Below are 6,018 nucleotides of genomic sequence, written 5' to 3'. Positions count from 1 at the left end.
AGTCATAGATGTATGGATATAGCGTTCATAGATGTCTATACTGGTCATAGATGTATGGATATAGCATTCATAGATGTCTATACTGGCCATAGATGTATGGATATAGCGGTCATAGATGTATGGATATAGCGGTCATAGAAGTATGGATATAGCGGTCATAGATGTATGGATATAGCGGTCATAGAAGTATGGATATAGCGGCCATAAAGTGGCCATAGATGTATGGATATAGCGGCCATAGATGTATGGATATAGCGGTCATAGATGTATGCATATAGCGGACATAGATGTATGTATGGATATAGCGGTCATAGATGTATGGATATAGCGGCCATAGATGTATGGATATAGCGGTCATAGATGTATGGATATAGCGGTCATAGAAGTATGGATATAGCGGCCATAAAGTGGCCATAGATGTATGGATATAGCGGCCATAGATGTATGGATATAGCGGTCATAGATGTATGCATATAGCGGACATAGATGTATGTATGGATATAGCGGCCATAGATGTATGGATATAGCGGTCATAGATGTATGGATATAGCGGTCATAGAAGTATGGATATAGCGGCCATAAAGTGGCCATAGATGTATGGATATAGCGGTCATAGAAGTATGGATATAGCGGCCATAAAGTGGCCATAGATGTATGGATATAGCGGCCATAGATGTATGGATATAGCGGTCATAGATGTATGCATATAGCGGACATAGATGTATGTATGGATATAGCGGTCATAGATGTATGGATATCGCGGCCATAGATGTATGGATATAGCGGCCATAAAGTGGCCATAGATGTATGGATATAGCGGCCATAGATGTATGGATATAGCGGTCATAGATGTATGGATATAGCGGTCATAGAAGTATGGATATAGCGGCCATAAAGTGGCCATAGATGTATGGATATAGCGGTCATAGAAGTATGGATATAGCGGCCATAAAGTGGCCATAGATGTATGGATATAGCGGCGTAGATGTATGGATATAGCGGTCATAGATGTATGTATGGATATAGCGGTCATAGATGTATGGATATCGCGGCCATAGATGTATGGATATAGCGGCCATAAAGTGGCCATAGATGTATGGATATAGCGGTCATAGATGTATGGATATAGCGGACATAGATGTATGTATGGATATAGCGGTCATAGATGTAGGGATATCGCGGCCATAGATGTATGGATATAGCGGCCATAAAGTGGTCATAGATGTATGGATATAGCGGCCATAGTTGTATGGATATAGCGGCCATAGATGTATGGATATAGCGGTCATAGATGTATGGATATAGCGGTCATAGATGTATGGATATAGCGGCCATAGATGTATGGATATAGCGGCCATAGATGTATGGATATAGCGGTCATAGATGTATGCATATAGCGGACATAGATGTATGTATGGATATAGCGGTCATAGATGTATGGATATCGCGGCCATAGATGTATGGATATAGCGGCCATAAAGTGGCCATAGATGTATGGATATAGCGGTCATAGATGTATGGATATAGCGGACATAGATGTATGTATGGATATAGCGGTCATAGATGTAGGGATATCGCGGCCATAGATGTATGGATATAGCGGCCATAAAGTGGCCATAGATGTATGGATATAGCGGTTATAGATGTATGCATATAGCGGACATAGATGTATGTATGGATATAGCGGTCATAGATGTATGGATATAGCGGTCATAGATGTATGGATATAGCGGTCATAGATGTATGTATGTATATAGCGGCCATAGATGTATGATATAGCGGTCATACATGTATGCATATAGCGTTCATAGATGTATGGATATAGCGGTCATGTGTGCCGTCATGCAGCGGTCATGGGTTATGTATGTATGGATGGACGGACCGGATGGATACAGCGCTCATGTATGAAGGATAGATGGATACAGCTGTCATGGATGTATGAGATGCATGGATACAGCACTCATGTATAGATGGATAGAGCGCTGATGGATGGATACAGCGGGAATGTATGGATACAGCACTGATAGATGGATGGATACAGCCGTCATTTTTTGGCGACATGGATATATACAGGGGCCATGCACACATTTTCTTATTCACCACCAGTGCCTCACTCAATCCCTAACCTAACATGCCCCTCACCTAAACACGCCCTACTAATTCACACTAAACATCCCTTAAATGTCTTATGCACAGTCAATTTACAAACATATATTTACAACAACTTCATCAGTGCAGCCTCACCTGTGCCCCCATGTGAGGTTGCAATGGGCACAATCAGGTTGATAGATAGAATGCATCCCAACTTTGGATAGCCGTTCTGTCTATCACAGGCGCACGGCAGCAGGAGAGCTAATAATAATGTTAGCTGTAACAGCGTGCAATCACGCGGATCAATTTTTCCTACATGCTCTTTTCCCACATGGGTCAATCAGTGGGAGAACATCTCCCGATCAACCACCCAAGCGGTGCTTAACCCCCTCTCCCATGCAGCCCAGCTCCCAATACCTTTTTTTTCACTAAATGCAAGTGAAATATTTGAGGACTGCTATAAGATATGTGTAGCCCAAAACTAAAAATTTTAAAGGAGCCATTTTTTCCCCCCATAAGCTACTCAGTGTGAAAGGGGTTAGAGGTTAGAGGTTACAACACTCCACACACACTATCATTTCTCAATCTCTAGGTGACAGATCGAGAACGAGTCCCACTCTTTGCCAATAACTACGCGACATTCTGCATCAATTCAACACGTTGTTAAATGACTGTGCCTGACGCAGAGTGCATTGTTTCCCCCCCAAATCCTAATCAGTGTACCTCACGCTTCGTCATAATGTGCAAGCCCCTCATTGTCTGTCAGACAGTGACTGATACACAGTAACACAGACACTGCCTGCCACTCACCTACTGTGTCATTTCAGCTGTCACACTGAGAGACTAAGCTTTGTCAATAAAATATGGAAATTGTTTGCCTTCTATCTACATAGAAGGCAAACAATTTCCATGTTTTATTGACAAAGCTTAGTCTCTACAGCTAGACCAAAATCAAACTCCTCATGCTGCATTTATAATCACTCTGACAGCATTTGTCCTCATTAGACTAAGATTTTTTTAGGAATACTTTTTTTTATACTCAAGTAATCAGAAACCCCTACCTTATGTTATAATAAATGTTCTACTTCATTACAGCCAACCCCCCCCCCCCCCCCAAATAACCATACTAAATCATTAAGGTGACATAAATAAAACTTTTATTATACAAACTATTTAAAGACAATATGAACTTTATTATAAAAACAAAAACATAATTTCACAACCTTTCCAGGAAAGGGCAAAATAAACCCCCCGTATTGCAAATAGGAGGAAAAAATTCCCTTTCGACCCCTGTATCTTCTAGGCGATCAGACTTTGGTTTTATTGTCCCTGGAAAGCGACAACATTATTGTTGAGCAGGGTTAAACTATATCTTTGGCAGTTTGTCGAAATAAAGTCCCAGATAGTCTCTTGCCCGTCATAAGGAAACACTCAGATGAAAGTCCACTCCAATTCATCCACAATCAGGAAATCTGACGCATCTTCCTCTGGCTGTCTTCTGGTCTGCCTCCTCCCATCTAGCATGGTCTTCTGCTCTGCCTGCTCCACCTCTCGATGTTCAGTACCTCAAATGAGTAAGAGACAAAGCAGATTATATGTTCCTTACAACTGTGCCAAAAACATAGCTCACATTTCTACAATCAGGAAATCAGACTCATCTTCTTGAGGCTCTCTTCTGGTCTGCCTCCTCCCATCTAGCATGGTCATTTGCTCTGCCTGCTAAACCTCTCGATGGTCAGTAGCTGAAAAGTATAAGAGACAAAAGCAGATAATATGTTCCTTACAACTCTGCCAAACACATAGCTTACATTTCTCTATCTGCCCATTTCTTAATGCTAAAGTGTAGTACGCTGCCCACTGTTGCCTTGAAAAACTTTCATAAAAAAGGCATCTACTACCAACGCAACTAATAAACTTGCATTTCTCTCCAAACACAGGCCTGCTCATCAGCGTCCCTGTGTTTGGACAGACATGCAAGTGTTCTCAGCATGGTATATTTTTGTTAAGTGCTCCATTTTGACACAACATAAATACTAAATGTGACTGAATCTACCATTCCCAACCACTTGCTTTCACTTAAGCAATGCTGGGGTGGTATTGCCATCTATTTCCTCTCTAGGGAGCCCCACCTTAACTAAATCAATACATGCATCTCCTGGAGATCGGTAGAGGGCCTTCCTTGTATCTCACTCAACTCAGCCATTTGAGTTGATCAAATCCTCTGCTTCCCGCTTATTGGAACTAACAGTGGCACATGTCCTACTTATGATTACAGGCTTTGGCTCTTTGCCTTTTGTTATTACACTTATTCATGAGGGTGGCACACCGGTCATTTAAATCTCCAGATCAGCCTACAGGGGTTTGAACACACTTCTAAGCCACTGCAGCTTTAACTTTTATGAACCAACTTGACCTTTCTTCAAAACACTTGTATGCTACTGCAAGCTACTCCTTCTGTAAATCTCCAATTCTGCCTTTTCCCTCTTTTTAGATTCTACATGTAGAGCATGCGGGAAGTGCAAGCCAAACACAGCAACTGCCCGCATCTCTCACTTCCGTAACCCAAAAATGTTGACTAATATCCAAGGAAATATCTGACACTCCATCTCAAACTCTGTTCAAAGGAAAAGCATATCCAGCCAGCTCCTTGAAAACATCCACCAACTAGTTCTGGCCAACATAGAAGGGTGCATCGCCTTCTAGCCCTGCTGGACACCAGAAACCCTTGCAGACTAATGCCCCGAACACACGGTTGGACATTGATCGGACGTTCCGACAACTAAATCCTAGGATTTTTTCCAACGGATGTTAGCTCAAACTTGTCTTGCATACACACGGATTACACAAAGTTGTCGGAAAATCTGATCGTTCTGAATGCAGTGAACACGTATGTCGGGACTATAAACGGTGCAGTAGCCAATAGCTTTCCTCTCTTCATTTATTATGAGCATGCGTGGCACTTTGTGCGTCGGATTTGTGTACACATGATCGGAATTTCCGACAACGAAATTTCTGTTTAGAAAATTTTAGAGCAAGCTCTCAAACTTTGTGTGTCGGAAATTCCCATGGAAAATGTGTGATGGAGCCTACACATGGTCGGAATTTCCCACAACAAGGTCCTATCACACATTTTCCATCGGAAAATACTATTGTGTGTACAGGGCATAACTCTTCCTAAACAGTGTACGCAGCATCTTTCACCAGCACAAGCAACAAATCGCCACAGAAAACCGGGCTTCTTCTGTTGAGATTTTTACTTGTATCAGTGCTTTACTACACAGGAAAACCTGCACATGCAACCCAAGCCATACCTTCCAAAAATATGCCAATAAATTTAAGTATGTACAATATGTACGCATTAATTAGACAGAACAGTTACTCAACTTAGGGTTTCAGATTTCATCTTTTCTTGGTTCCTTGATCAGTTATCCAACTTCCCGCACCTGCTCAGCCATGATGATCTAAAATAAATATGTGAATTTGGTAAACCGGTTTCACAACATCTTAAAATGTCTGGCAATCATTTAGAAATAAATACATTTTAGACAACGTGATAGATTCAATGTTGATTTTTTGCCATATTCATTTAGACTAACAAAGGTTTCATGCAGTTACTGATATGACTGACCTTTATACTCCAGTAGGGTGCATGCTATTTGGAGTCGTGCATCCAAAATTGCTTCGGGTGAGGTTTTAACATTATTTATACTTCTACTTTCTAGGTACTCTTTTGCAAACTGTAAAACAAGAAAAGTTCCTAAAAGCAATAGTTTCACTTTCACAATATTAACACTTTAACATTTAATTATTGACTGAAATAAATATAATGTCAAAACGAAACAATTGCCATCAAAATAAGAACTCCACAGCTACTGCTGTCCTGTTGTTTGCTGTGGTTGAGAACATACATTTTCCATTGGACAATCT

This window comes from Aquarana catesbeiana, linkage group LG04, assembly GCF_042186555.1.
Source record: "Aquarana catesbeiana isolate 2022-GZ linkage group LG04, ASM4218655v1, whole genome shotgun sequence".
NCBI classification, from domain to species: Eukaryota; Metazoa; Chordata; class Amphibia; order Anura; family Ranidae; genus Aquarana; species Aquarana catesbeiana.
Note: the sequence above shows the minus strand (reverse complement) of the source record.